Source organism: Metopolophium dirhodum, chromosome 8 (assembly GCF_019925205.1).
Source record: "Metopolophium dirhodum isolate CAU chromosome 8, ASM1992520v1, whole genome shotgun sequence".
NCBI lineage: Eukaryota > Metazoa > Arthropoda > Insecta > Hemiptera > Aphididae > Metopolophium > Metopolophium dirhodum.
This window is the reverse complement of record NC_083567.1, coordinates 8,877,395-8,894,285: the sequence shown is the minus strand read 5'-3', so window position 1 is coordinate 8,894,285 and position 16,891 is coordinate 8,877,395. Positions and strand designations below refer to the sequence as shown.

At 30.1% G+C, this 16,891-nt stretch overlaps 1 long non-coding RNA gene and 1 pseudogene across 1 annotated transcript; both read left to right on the top strand.

Annotated features, from left to right (window-relative positions):
- LOC132950777 (uncharacterized) lies at positions 1-14,798 on the top strand. Its single transcript, XR_009665242.1, has 7 exons — positions 1-140; positions 932-973; positions 1,728-1,751; positions 10,148-10,165; positions 10,354-10,371; positions 13,409-13,468; positions 14,549-14,798. It is a non-coding gene; the product is annotated as an uncharacterized LOC132950777 (long non-coding RNA).
- On the top strand, positions 5,062-5,872 carry LOC132949998 (uncharacterized; annotated as a pseudogene).
- Positions 14,799-16,891: the final 2,093 nt, after the last annotated feature.

The following is a 16,891-nucleotide window of genomic DNA, read 5'->3' as shown; positions in this document are numbered from 1 at the left end:
AAATGCATAAAAGACACAGGTACAGACATTGTTTGTCGTTTATACATATAGATGATTACCGATAATTATGTTAATGTCAATATTCAATTTGTAAGTATAATTTTTTTAAACAGCTGTTTTTCCTAATCAAAAATATAAAAGTAAGTATATAGTTAATAATATTACAAAAACCGTTTTAATTTTAATAAAAAACTCACACTATATTGAATATACTAATAGTTATAATCAGAATCCAAGATATTATAATATAAGATTGTAACTCATACATTTAGTTTTTCCCCTCGTATTATCGTCATATAAAAATTTTAAATTTAATTAATATAATGTTATCTTACGCATTGAATTCAAAATGAAAGTTTGAAATTTAATTATGAATTAAGACTTGCTACGTCTTTTATAAATTTAATAAAAACCACTTGATAAAGATTACACCAAAAAGTAAAACCGATTTAGCGTAAAAAATCCCGATTTTCATCGGCACTTTTGAACACGCTAATGGGAATATGGAATTTTCCTCCCCAAGCACCAACTAGATTCACTTTCCCATTGAACAAGATACTGCAGTTGAAAATCGAAGCATTATTTCGACTACTTACCATGTAACCAGGCATAAAAAAACAAAAATAATAACACACATATTATTGTAAAATCAATACATTCATCGCTTTGCTCAAAATCTAAATTAAAAAGGAAAATTATAGGTTGAATTATCGACTATTTTGTAGAAAAATAGTCATGAACTGTATACGAAATACCGGGTAACCATTGACAACCTTATTTTAAAAAAATATTCTTACACCATCATTGCGTTGGTAATCAAATATCATTATACTTATTATAAATTAATGAGAAATATAATTCATAAAATAACATACTAATAAAATGTAATAAATGCTTGAAAAATAATACGAGTTTTGTATGTATTTATTAGAGGACAAAATATACGAAAACGCTGTCTTGTCATATAATTTACGTAAGGACGTTATTTATATAGATTAAATGTAACTCAATTAATTATTTTTCACTAGTAAATTTAACATAAATATTCAATAAAGCTCAGATTATGTATAAAATAAATAGTTAAACAAGTAGGTAGTAGGTAGGTTCCTATTTTAAATACAAAAGACACAAATAAAGCCTTTTTTTCAAATATATATTTTTATCTATTCAATAATAGGTTTCTAAAATCGACGTCAAGGTCTGGACTATTTACGTTCAATCTTAGTTTATTAATTTATTTGAATCGCGGAATAGTCGAATCGACTTTTATGAAAACTAAACTTTTTAAAATGTTCAAGATACCAAAGATTTTCAAAAAATAAATGCCGTTTTTAAATTTTTTTTTCGGTTTAGGTTTTAAATTATAATACTGGTATCCAATTTATCCAGTTTCAGTTTTGAGTTATTATAATACCGGTATCCATTTTTTTTACAGTTTTGGTTTCTTAACGGTTATACCGGTTCTGAAATCGATTTTGAAACCGGTTTCAAGTGCTGAATTTCTAGGTGTGCCACATAGAGTTACCCTTGCCCTATAAAGGAATGATAAGTTTGTAAATATTTCTTGCTCCATTGGATATTGGTCTCAAAGCTAGTTTTTAATTTTCACTTCACAGTAAATAAAAATATTTTATAATTATCTGAGTGTTAATGATTTTCTTAGGAGACTTTAACAATATCGGTATAATTATTAACTATAGTGAAACTATTATTATTTTATTTTGTAGTAGAGGCGTTTGTTAAAAGAAAAGGTAAAAACTATGAACTACAAACCTAGCTTTTAATTTCCAATTGGTAGAAAAAATTTTTTACAATCATTAGAGCTTAAACGTGTTGCGAAGGAGACTTTAGCTCATAATATATACTCTTTAATATATGTTACGGGCAAAGTAGGAAATTGGGCAATGTTGGAATAAGTTAAAGTATAAGTGTTTGCAATTTTGGTGTTCGTGCAAATGCGCAATATACTATGTGATCACTTTGTCGTTGAAATTACGGATCGGTTCGTATTATCGGTTGCAGTCATCCAGTGGCGGCTCGTGCTAAGGTGCGATGGTGCGACCGCACTCCCTATGTACATTTTAAAATAAAATTATATTCAAAATTATACTTCTCATAGTAATTAAATAGGAATCATGATGGTCTGTATTTCTTACGAAATAATTTTAATAATTCCAAATTGTACTATAAAATAATAATATTAAATTTGAAGAAAAAAATATCATCTTAACCCGGCAATTATTCCATTGCAAATAAGAAATAATCTAAAAATTAAACGAAAGCCGAGCGACCAACGTCAGTAACAGTGTAACATCGTAGTTTCGTGTATACTATGTAAATACAGTATGGTGCGGCGGCCCGAGGCGCACACAAAATATGTGTGTTATCAGTGCCGCAACTACCGGGGGTGCAGGGGGTGCATTGCACCCCCAGCAGAGAATTTAGAGGGCCCCAAAGGGGCCCTCTTTAAATAATTGAAAAAGACTTAAAATTATTACATAGTAAATTAGAAAATAATATAGATAATAATATGTGTCTAATGTCTATACTCTATAAATAAAATATATATTATGTTCTGTTGCAACAATCATGTTACCAGTTAAAGCAGAATCAGTAATAATTTATTTTTAATAAACCACCTTTGACTATCGAATATCGATTAGGAAATATAGTTGCTTTTGAAAACTATACTATTACATAGTACATTAGTACGGTGGTACCGTTTCAAGTTAATCTTATCTTATCTAACAGTGACTGTTGTATGTCTATTTTTAAAATTCTGTCGATCGGGGAAATAAGGTTGATTCGTAGAATGATCGGACGCTCGCACACAGAAATATACGCGGTTGTGCTGTACACATGTCAATTGTTAAATATTTTAATATTCGCCACTCCGTACTTGTACAGTTTATAGGTACCTACGTATTTTATAAATTTTAGTTTATATATTTATCCTAACTTTGGAATGGCTCCTCTGAGTGGATATGCAAAAAGAAAGTTAAAACTACAAAGAGAAGAGCAAACGAAAAAATTGGCTGGATCGTTAAATCGATTTACGATACCAAAGATTATCTCAGATACTACAACTGCTTCGCCGGTATATAATAATGATACTATTGGTAAGTAATAATTTTGACATGAAAGGATTTGTTTTACAAGCTTTATTATTTTATTTCAAAATATATGTAGATTGTAGTTTATATGGTATGAATTGGTTTATTCTGATATTCAGGTATTACAAAAAATGAAGATATTGAATTGAAAACTAATAATACGATTGATTCCATTCAACAAGAAGTTGAAATGTCTAAAACCAAAATTGATATGGATGATTCTAATGGTATTATTATATTTTATATTAATTAAAATTATTCTTTAAATTGGTACAGTAATTAAATATCAAGTTGTTCATTTTTTTAGACAAAAGTTTTTTTAAATATAACAAATAAAATATCTTAAGATCTTTTTAAATAAAGATATTAAAATATTTTATGAGTATTAATAATTATTATATCATTTTTCCATAATTCAGTTGTACAGATGGGGGTTTTTTAAGGAATATATCAATTAGTTAAAATTATTATAGTACCTATTCTAGAAATTTAAAAATTTTTTTTTTTAATTTGCATATGATTAGTTGGTGAATTGGATTTAAAGTTGGAGTTTCCAACAGATAGAGGACATTTTCAAAATATCACAATCAGTTCTAATTTGAAAAAACAAATTCTATCATATGGTCCTTGCAAACCGTCAATAAACTTTCCTTCGGACATAATTTTTAGTGATGAAAATGAAACTATGAAATCTAGCAGACACTTTTCTAAAGATTATTATTATATGACTACTAAAGCCGGCGTTAAAGTACCTAGAATGTGGCTATGTTATTCATTTGTTTTAAATAAGGTATATTGTGAGTCTTGTTGGTTGTTTGCGGATCGAAAAAATCATAAACTTAAATTAAATTGGATAAATGGTAACCTAACCCAAAAAATTATCAAACATGAAAACTGTACACAGCATGTAAAAACCATACAATTGCGAACAATTTCGTTGAAAAATGAAACTATAGATAAAAATTTGGAAAAGCATATATCTGAAGAAGCAAAATTCTGGAGAGAAGTTTTAAAACGATTAATCAAAATAATATTATGCCTTACCGCAGGAAATACTGCATTGAGGGGAAATGAAGGAAAAGCTAACAGTAATTCTAAAGGAAATTTTTTACGCACAGTTAAATTGATGGCAGAGTTTGATCCTATTTTAAGTAAACTTTTATATAATGAAGAATCAAAAATAAAATATTTAAGTTGGAAGATACAAAAGGAACTTATTGAATTATTGGCTGCTGAGTTAAGAAAAAATATATGTGAAGAAATAAAAAAGGCACAATGTTTCTCAATCATAGTAGATTCAACACAAGACATTACCAAAATTGACCGGGTTTCTGTGATACTGAGGTATATTGTTGTGAATTATAATGAACATACTGTGCAAATAAAGGAATCGTTCTTAGGATTTTATGCATTGATGAATCATAACGCAGAAGGACATTTCAACTTAATACTTAATATTTTGAAAAAATATAATTTATATGTTACAAAATGTAGAGGACAAGACTACAATTGGAGCCTCAGTTATGAGCGGTGCTAAATCACGGGTACAAAAACGGATTTCTGATGTAGTCCCTAGTTCCTTATATGTACATTGTACTGCTTATAACTTAAATCTAGTAATTGCTGATGTTGCCAAAAGTTCATTAAAAATTTCTACATTTTTCGATTTAGTCCAAAATATATATTTGTTTTTCAGCCAAAGTGCACCTAGATGGGCATCATTAGCATTTGGAAATGATATAGAAAATCAAATACAAAAAAAAGTTTTGAAAAAAGTGTGCAATACAAGATGGGAAGCTAGACATTCATCTGTATACGCATTAAAAGAAAATTTTATCAATGTGTTGAAATCTTTGACAAATATTTCACTAACCAGCAATAAAAAGTGATTAATTAAATAGGGCTAAATCTCTTTAAAAAAAAATGCAATCTTTTGAGTTTGTTTTGCTTATAATTATTTGGGAAAATGTTTTGAAACCATTATCTGTGGTATCCAAGATGTTACAGAGCTCACAAACCAGTATCCATCAAGCCAATGAGTTTTTGCAAATTGGTATTAATTCAATTAAAAACACGAGACATAATTATAAAGAAATGGTAGAATCAGCAAAAATAATGTGTCTAAAATGGGGAATACAATTTCAGAATGAAAATAAACGAAAAATTTATTCTAAAAAACTATTTGGTGAAGTTGATGGTGACAGGAGATTGGATATTACAGAGGAAAAATTTTATGTTTCAGTATTTTTACCATTAGTTGATACTGCTTTATTTCAACTCGAAGATCGTTTTAAAGGACTTAAAGTAGTATCAAATACTTTTAATTTTTTATTGCCACCAAGTATAATAAAATTAAATGATGCTATGATTTTATTCAGTTTTACAAAACTGACGTAACTTCCGATTTAACTAGTCAAGTTCTATCTTTAAAGGAATTTATAAAAAACACTGATATGAAAACAATTAAAGAATTATGTTTATATTTAATAGAAAACGACCTATCATCTTTGTATAGTGAAGTTGTTACATCTTGTATTATATTTTTAAGTTTACCAGTGACTGTAGCATCGGACGAACGGTCATTTTCTAAACTTAAACTGATTAAAAACTATTTAAGAAACTCGATATCTCAAGACCAACTAACAAACATAAGTATATTAAAATATATAGAAAGAGCTCGCACTGAAGAACTTGATGTAGAAAAATTAATTATTGACTTTGCCAATCAAAAATGCAGAAAAAAAAATTTTTTAAAGTAATTTTAATATTATAAATATGTTATTATTTTTGTAATGTAAATGTTTTTATCTAATGTAAATTTGTATTTTTTTAGTTAAAAATAAATTTAAATTGTGGTGGATACTTAACGTTTACATATATAAATATATTTTTCATGAAAAAATGTTGTAAAATGTTGGTAAGTAAGGGGCCCTATTATTTGGTATTGCACCTCGGCCCTATTAACCTTAGTTGCGGCACTGTGTGTTATACGGGTTATATTATCAAATTATGATTATATTGAGATGTGTCGCAACTCGCAACAGCGGCTGCACACGGCAGCGGCGGGACTATAATATTATATTGGTGCGGTAATTTTCGTAGCACATTTCCGGCGGCCACCTGTACTCAATCGTATCTATGGGCATAAGCACGATTTGTGGAAATCAACATCGGGGACTGCAGTCCGCGGGTCGCGGCAGCGCGGCGAGACAATACTATATACTAATATACTATTACTGTGCGATAATTCTCGTTGTACATTTACGGCGGCGACCTGCGATTTTGTATTTACAGCGCACAGAGTTCGATATTTACGTCTAATTATAGCTATAGAAATACCGACCAATAGCAATGATTGTGAAGTAGGTACTTGTATCCATATCAGACATGATAATACATGTATTGCATTATTAATATTTATTTTAATGAATATATCTTGTAAATAAATATATAATTTTATGAGTAGGTAATATAAATATTATTAAAGTTATAGTTATTAATATTATTAAAGTTATAATTAAAGTTAGTCAGTGCCTCAGTGGCATTGAAGTCAAATTGTACAGGTGAGGTCAATCATAGATTTAGTATTCATCTGAGATCGGTGGTGGGTGGGGCTACTTCCACTTCAAACAAAAATGTATCGCACTACCATATGAAACTACCACGAGCCGCCACTGCAGTCATCGCGTATAATTAGATAGGTATCTCGTAACTCGTAAGTTGTGGATCAAACAAATACAATATGTAAGAATAGTTTTGTTGTGTTATTGTTGCGTATAAATATTATTCGACATAAATGTGTGCAGTAATTATTTCACTGGTGCCCAATAGGGGTACCTACACTTTGCCTGGGCAACCTCGTACAATGCCCGGCCAATGTATGAAAAAATTGAGTATTCTAATGATCGGCTACAACTCGTTTGCGCAAATTTACCTTTTTTACAACTCGTTTGCGTAAAAAAACACAACTCGATTGCGCACATATACTTTGGCTACTTGTGACGAAAATCCCTACTATCAGAACTCGTTTGCACATACATTTTCCTTCTCACTTTAACAGGCCGAGGGCTGTCTGCTTCAAACAGGCGTGATTGAAAATGTGTGCATGTGTTACATAAATCGTCATAATATCATTACAGTATAGTCAATATAAATATATAATCTAAAATTTGAATATCCACTCATTAAAATACGATATTCACTAAATTTATAATAATTGATATTAAAACATCGTTTTCCTCGCCGAGTTTCAAAATCAAAAATATTATATCAGAAATGTCAACGTCCATATTAAAGAGTTTAAGTCGTAAAAATATTAGTACTTCACTGTTGTACTGAACCATAACTACTGAAACTGTACTAAAAATAGTTAGGTATGTAATGATATACATATAATATATATATATCATATTTAATTATACTTTCTTATCGAACGACATTATAAATTTATAATATTATACATACAATTAAATTAAGATATCAAATTATATTCGTTACAGTAAATTACTATAGTTCACGTCAATTTATATAATAACTTTAATTAATAACATTTATAATTAAGACAATAAATGAAATGTCATATCAGATATAATTATAATTACACACACACACACACACACACAAAATGTCACATATAAGGAGGCTGGTCATTACCCGTCTCGGCGGCAGTGTTTCTCCGGCCACGAAAGTGTACATCTCATTATCATACCTTTTGTATAGATTTTAATAAAGCGAGTTTGAAGACTACGCAGACATTCTATGCAAAAGGATATTATTATAAAATTAACCATTATATTAAGTGTTAATGTTATATATTAAATAAATAAAGTCAATAGGTACTTAAAAACCAATAAAAGGTGATTTTTATTATATATATTTTTTTTATTTTATATTATATATCGTCATAAGGATCAAAAAGGTAATATATCAATACATAACATAATTTAGAAGTTAATGATTGTATTAGTGACGGTAACCGTTTACGGTTATTTCTAGTCTATTTCTAATCATTACAGATACCAACGGAAAATCCGAAATGATGATATTGCTGTCAAATATTTAATAATTTGTACTGCAGTCTGTGACGATAATAATAATAATTATATACATGTGTGTGAATGTGTCGTTGTGTGCAAATGAGTTATCCGTTATCAGGTAAAACGACTGATTTCGTTGTGCACAAGCAAGTCGTCGCTTTTCAGGTAAAAAAATTTGAATGTGCGGAAACGAGTTGCAGCGAAATGATCTTTCTTATATTGCCCAAAATGTTCGGGTATTGTGCACAGGGGAGTTTGTAATTTGCACCATTACAGGTAGTCAAAAGTAGTGTTTGTAATTTGCACCAAAATAAGGGTATGTAATTTGCACCAACCTTAGGTAGTCCAAAATAGGAATTGTAATTTGCACCAAAATTAAAATCGATTATTTTTTCGATAGTATCTCGATGGTACCAACTTACAAGTTTCTATATCCTAATATAAATTTAGCTTAGTTTTTATTTATACAATGGCTGAGCTTATACACATATTGTTGTAAGTTTATACAACTAATTATATGTAAAATTATTTTAATTGGCCAACTTTTTTTTATATTCATAATAATACGATTTTATATAAACTTACAACAATATGTACGACAACTTGTAAGTTGGTACTATATCGAGATACTATCGAAAAAATAATCGATTTTAGTTTTGGTGCAAATTAAATATCCTTATTTTGGTGCAAATTACAAACGCATTTAAAAAAAAATGGTGCAAATTACACATGTATATATTTTGGGTCAATTTTGGTGCAAATTGACTACAGCTGTGCCCAGTGCCCGGTCATAGCATAACAATGCCCGATTTCCTACTTTGCCCGTAACATCTAATATATAAAATTCTCGTGTCACAGTTTTCGTTGCCATACTCCTCCGAAATGGCTCGACAGATTTTGATGAAATTTTTTGTGCATATTCAGTAGGTATGAGAATCGGCTAACATCTATTTTTCATACCCCTAAGTGATAAGGGTTGTCCAGAAAAAAATAAAAGAAGTGCTCAAACAGGGATTTTGATAATTTACGGTAGAAATAATAGTTTATAAATAGTTGCTAAGGTATTGGTTATATATATAAAAAAAAAAAAAAAATAATAGATACAACATACAAAAATACATACAATCCTCAATTAGATGATTTGTACAGTGAGCAATGCCAAGAAAACGCAAAGGGGCTGATTTGAGCCGCAGTACAAGTAAAGCTCGAAACTTGCGAAATAACAGATCCGAAATAACAGAAGAACAAATCCAGCAACAAAATACTGATGCACGTGTCAGAATGGCGCAATTGCATCAAGAAGAGCCAGAAGATACACGAGCTGAACGCAATGAAGTCAGAAGATTAGAACAACGATAATCACGCCGCTTCACAGTCAAAAGACGAAGAACAAATGATCAACAACGACAACAGGTACATCGAGCATTTATATCTGATTCATTCCCGCGTCTAGCATTCCAGTATGAGCCCGATATTGAATATTATGCTCATTCAAAAGTAGTAATTGATGCTATGGACAAGGAATGTCCGCATTGTCATGCTCTGAAATTCAAAAATGAGCCAGCTGGGATGTGTTGCGCGTCAGGAAAAGTGCAACTACCTGAAATTGAAACACCACTTGAACCATTGATCGGCTTACTCATCGGCACGGATCCAGATTCTAACGAGTTCCTGAAGTCAATTCGAAGATTCAATTCATGCTTTCAGAAGATATCGTTCGGAGCAACAGAAATAGTTCTGCCTTTTGCCTTTTGTTATTTTTATATTCCCTCATCGTTCACAGCACTCCATGCTTATTTCACGCATATACCACATTCTTACATACATACAATATACACATTCTAACATAGATACATACTTCCAATAAGTAAGCTATTTTTAGTCTACACTAGAAATTAATAGGAAATTATTTATATGGCAAAACAACGTTTGCCGGGTCAGCTAGTATATACAATATACATATATATTTAATTAACATTTTCTTATTATGTTTTGTAGATCACATACGTTGGAAAAGTAAATACATAGTTAAGACTTATTGAAACAATTTTTTCTAGGAATCGAGTTATGATAATAAATAATATTATAGATTATAGTATATTATTATTTTCTTAATAATACTAAAAACTAAACATTTTTACCTATAGTTTCAAATACCTACTACATTAATAAGGTATTTTTTCTGTTGTTAATACGTGTTATAGAACTATGCAAATGGCACGGTAAAAAATCCACATACATCATAATATTAATTATTATATTAATGTATAATAAATAATACAAGTGTCTTACTATATTCAATATTCATAATTTGAAAATTATTGATATACAGTAAAATCTTTTTATAACGGAATCGCTTGGGGCCAACAATTTGTCCGTTATAAAGAATTTTCCGTCTTAGAGAGGGTAAAAAAAATGTTTCAAGAATGTACGTATGTGTTAAAAAAATTATATTTTAGGTAAATACCGCGTAAAACGTAAATTTATACAATAAGATTATTATACATATTATATGACTTAATATTTAAATTTGTTTTGTGTATAATACTAAAAAAAATAAAAGTAATATTTGTACCTTTTTTATAATTAAGAAAAATAGTTTTTAATATTTAATTGCTTTTTGTGTTTAAAAGCAGCACATTCTCGGGCTTTTGTTGTGAGTTCTAATAGATTTGAATTTAAAATGGTGACTGAAAACTTTTTTAATTCTTCTAAGTATGAGATTGCAGTTTTAAAATCTTTTATTTTTGGCTCATCGTTGGTTTCACTATCATCATAATCATCGTTTTCTACTTCTTTTTCTTTTTCTTCTAAAAAAATCACCGAATCGTAAGTTTGGTGCGTCTCTAATTTACTGTCAAATGTAATAAAATCTTCTACATCAACATTGGCTATAACGCATTCCTCATTAATATCTTTCAAAGCATTTTCTGGTAAATCTATACGATTGGTATTTGTTCCTTCACTTGAAAGAAACCCGGCTTTACGAAAACAATTTCGCACACGTTCGTCTTTTACATTATCGCAAGCCAACGCTATCCAGTTGACTGCATCCAAAACACTTATTGATTTAGCGAACTGATGAGCTGAAGAACAATTATCCATCTTGCATAATAACGATTGTAGCAAAAACTTACGATAGTAAGACTTGAACGTGTTAATCACTCCTTGACCCATTGGTTGGTTGATCGATGTGGTATTTGGGGGCAGCATAAGTATTTTCGTATTATTAGCTCGATCTTTGGGTGACATGCAGCATTATCTAAGAATATTAGGACGTTTCTATTCTGAGATTGCATATCTGCGTTAAAATAACGCAACCACTGCTCCATTATCTCTGTTGTCATCCAGGCTTTTTTTATTAAATTTCCATATGACAGGTAAAGAAGAAATGTCCATGTTCTTAAAACACTGTGGTTTTTTAGACTTACCAATTACCAATGGCTTCCTAATTTCTCCAGCCATACTACCACACATGAGTACTATTAAGCGATCCTTTGCTTTTTTCCCTCCAGCACAAGACTCACTTTTCAGTACTAGTTACTTAGTAGGAATACCTCTGAAAAAAAGACCCGTTTCGTCAGCATTGTACACGTCTTTTGCTTCATATCCAGCAATGAGTCTTGATATTTTTTGTTTCCACTCCACCACAGTTTCTTGATTAACGTCATAAGCCTCACCACTAACTTATTTCCAAACAATGTCATGCCTTTTTTAAAATTTTTCTAGCCAACCGTTTGAAGCCTTGAAATCTTTGATATTCATTTTTTCAGCCAATTTCATAGCTTCTGTTTGTATAATTGGACCGGAAATTGGCAAATTTTTTGACCGAACGCTGATAAACCGCTCATACAACTTTTGGTCAATTTCTTCAAATGAGGGAGTTTTTACTCTTTTACTCTTTCCCGAGTTTTTGCTATTTACCCATTCATCTATAATCTTTTCTTTATTTTTTATCGCGTTGTAAACTTGAGTTTTTCCACATTTAAATCTAGTAATAAGTTCCTTCGTACTTAGTTTTTGTGTCTCCTTCAATTCGACTAGTATAACTTTATCGGACAAAGTCAGAGCTGTACGTGGCATATTAGCGAGTAAAAACTAAAAACAGTACGAAAACGTCGAAAACAAACAAAATCACAACGATAAAACAGACGGTGAGCACTGCACGTTTACTAAACGATATGAACAATTTGACAGAAAAAAGACGACTGGGCAGTTCATATTAACAAAAATACGTTAAAGGTATGTACACATACGTACACATCTAATGTTTAATAATAAACAAATCATTATGACAATCGTGAAACGATAGTGTCGAATGATATTTCAGATAATGATAAAGTTTAGATTACCTAGTAACCAAACATATATTATATAAAAACATATATTATATACATATAGTTAAGTGTAATTTATCTTTAAATAATTCTATTTTCCGTTTAACAGAGAGTATTTTTACTAATTGGATTACGAACATTTTCCGTTTCCATTTTGTAGAGGTTCCGTCTTAAAATGTCAATTTCATATATTATTTGAACCGGGACTATTGACATTTTCCGTTATAAGGACGATTCTGTCTAACAGAGGGTCCGTTATAAAGAGAATTTACTGTATTTTTATTAGAAGAGTTAATTTTAGAAGCTAGAACCATGTTTAAAAACCAGGGAAGTCACTATATATTGTATGATGTTATTGATTATAAATACTAGTAATTAAAATAATCAATGATAATATAGGTTTGGAGTATACCTCGTAATTGTGCAATTCGCTGAATTGGATATTATGTTAAATTTGAATTTAATGATAAATCCCAAAAATAACATGTATTAATATATATTAATTTATTTTATTTTATTAATATAATAGTGTGAACTAATAATTACCGAAAACATTGCATATTAAACAATGTTTTAGTTATTATAAAAGTACCTATTTAATAATCTACCTATATATTTTTTATTGATCTAAATATATATACTATAATTGTAATCAGCTGTGATTTTGGATATAGGTACACCTTTTTTTCAGTTCTATTGTTAAATAATATTGATGCGCAAATGATGTATGACCTTTTAAGCGGTCGATGTGAAAACGATGTATAACCCAAAAATTGAACGATGCGCAACTGTCTTACAAAAAAATGTCAAAACTATTATATATATATATATACATATATCACAATAGTGATGTGCAAGCAACAACCGGCGTGTCACTCATCTTAATAAAAAATATTTTATGTTTAACAATTATTTGTTTTAGCTGTTATAGCACTATTCTTCGAGGATCAGCGAGAGATTTTCAGAACGATGAGGGAGACGAGTACGTATTCTTGTGCAAAATAATTAATAATAAGATAAATATCAGATAAATAAAAAAATAACACATGTGTGTGTCAGTACATACGACTGAAGTAAATAATTAAATTAATAATTAACTTTGATTGGAATTAAAATATTTCACATTTGTTTTAAAATATTGTTTAGTTAGCTGGGAATACGTATTAAAGTAAAAAAGCGCACAGTTCTTCTCTTAACTTCCCTTTTGCAATTCGGATGATGTCTTGTTAACTAATTGTGGCATATGGGGCGTTGTTTTAAAATTCTAATAAGTATTAAAAGTTATAGAAAAACGGAAAACGTCAAGTGAAATTAATAAAAATATTATATAATTATCTGCAGATAATCAAATACCAGTTGTATTTATCTAGATGAGATAAAAAGATACTGTGTATTTATTTTATCTAAATAATACACAACACTGGTCACTGTAATATATCTTGGTTAAATTTGAATTCAATGTTAAATCATTGTATATTAATAATTCTGAGCGAATACTGTCTGTCTGTCACCCTAAAATAAACAATTTTCAGTATTTTTATGATATATTTATATTTATTTTAAAGTGATTAATTTTAGTTAATTAAAGAAAACATAATTGCAAAAAACATTGCATTTGAAAATGTCGTTGTGTATATTATGTACAAAATATAATCAGTAGCCAATGTGAACCAAAATTAGTAGAGGGATAGAAAATGTAAAATATTATAATTGGAATGATACCGGCTCTCCGTACCCATCTTTAAACCTCTTCCCATGGGGCAAGAGAAAACTTTTACAATTGAACCATGCCCTAAACGTGTGTACAAGCTTCAAAGATTAGTTTTAGCCCTGTTTACATTGTATAGATACCTACAAGTTTTAATTGTTCTTGCGCAAAACTAAGAGCTCAGTAATCTTATATAGAAAATTATAGTAAAGTGTTCTTAGAATCAGCAATTTAATTTACAAAAAAATTCACAAAAAAACCTTATAAACAACACTTATAAATAATTTGACACATTTAACTTGACGTAACAAAAAAAAATAATGTTTGATTAAAATTATTTTTGTTTGTACCTAGATACATTTACCATTACTACAAAAAGTTGGTGCAAGGAAAAAAATCTTCGCCAATGAATTATAACATACGATGAACGTGTCCAACAGTTCTGTATTATTCTTTGTTAATCTTATTGCCATGTTATTTAATTAATATTAACTTTCATTGTATTTTTTTCATTATATTCATTATATTTCTTCATTGTATTAAGAATATATGATATTTAAAAAAAAACCGAGGAACTCACTTCTGCTATACAGGGTTTAAAATAAAAAACAGCGTTTTAAACTTTTTTTAAAGATGTTTTTTTTTACATGTTTAAAACATTTTAATGAATAAATTTATCTATGCATATAAAAATTAATGTTTGTCTGTCTGCCTGTCTGTGTGTCTTTTGGTTGCCATGGCTGCCATGGGTTTTGAAACTATTATAAATAATAATAATAATTATTGGTTGCAGAGCAACGAAGTACACGGGATCAGCAGAGCTGGTAAATTATAATAGCCAATTGTTGAATTATTATAGATAGGTTATAGATGGCATCCCTCATCACTTATCACTTATCAGTCATTGTGTAATTTCGTTATTATTATTATTTTTATAAGTAGGTATAGGATTAGATCTTCCTTACGGGACACTTTTTTTAGGAAACGGGACCCTATTACTAACTCTCTGCTGTCCGTCCGTCCGTCTGTCACCAAGCTGTATCCCATGAACCATGAAAATTAGAAAGTTGAAATTTTCACAGATTATGTAACTATACCAAAAATACTAGAATATATAATATAAGCAGTGTTGCACTGTGCCAACATGTTTATAGATGATGGTACGGAACCCTTCGTGCACAAGTCCGATTAGCACCTGGCCGGTTTTTATATTTTTTTTTTATTTATTCACTGTATTGTAGGGATTTCCAACCCATGGCCTGTGGTCAATTTTGATGCAGCACTCACCTCAATTTAAAAACCATTATTTAATTGTAAATAAAAATATAAAACTACAAAATATTATACATCAAATAAAGATAAACTTTATTAGTGTTTTATCTATATTGGCTCCGATACCAATATTCCGTGTCATTATCAACGAATAAAAATTAAATACATGTTCGTGTTTGACTCCTGACCGAGTAACACGTGTGTAGCCTTATCGCAACCACGTTTTTATTTACCGATAGAAGTACTCTACGTGAAATCGGTAATATGTTTTTTCATATATTATTATACAAGCGCGATAAGCTCTCTACCTAATTAGAATCAATTAAGATAAACAACTGCGTTTACTCGCAATGAACACCAATATGCCTAATCTATCGAACAATTCGAACCATATTAAACTATCTCTTAATGACAAATTATTAGCGTCCAAACACTCAACTCAATTCCACTCCCCCAAAACCTCTTCAACTCAAGACAAACTCACCACAAATGATATACACAACACTCAACCTGCTTCAATTTCTCCAACCAAGAGCTCTCAAGTTAAATGCTTCCCTGAAACAACAGACAACTCGCTGTCACATCAAAAATGAACCAAGCTATCGTGATGAACTCAATAGACGGAATTAAACAAATTCAATACATAATTTCGCTTAGTAAAATCACTGACGCAACCAACATAATCTCCGCGTCACGTATATCCAATAATAGGTTTTGTGTTTTCCTTAAAAACCAACAGATAACTAATGACATCAATAATAAGCACTCGGCCATATTCATCGATAACATCGATATACCGATTCGCAAATTAATCAACCCGGCCAAACGTATTATATTATCGAACGTCTATCCCGTTATACCGAACAACTCTATTATAAATGCACTAGGGACACTTGGTGTAAAAATAGCTTCCTCAATCACGACGCTAAAGGCTGGTTTCCCACTCGACCAATTCGCTCACATCACAAGTTTTTGTAGACGAACTATACATAAACCCCGATGACTTTTCAAAACTTCCGGAGTCAATCGTCATTGTCTTCGATAATACCTCTTATCACTATAAAGTCGGAAAAACCAATAGTATGAACGTGACTTCTGATCCTCCCCTAGAAAACACAACCCATCTAACCGTTGAGAAAACTCAAAATAATAGCGTGATGCCTCATAAAAATATTGATCAAATCACTCAAGATGATAATAACGCAGATATATCGGACTCATAGGAACACCAAGCTATTTTTAAAAAGCCAGCTCCTGAATCCTTATGGCCGTCGGTGCCTCCTTCCCCCACATTGACATCTTGTATACCTAAGTCAGGTGAGGATACACTCGCTGTTAAAAACAGAAATTGAAATAATCACACCAAGTAAAAACCTAAAGTCAGATGAAGATCAAACTCCTCAACGAGGACTACCGATGAATTAG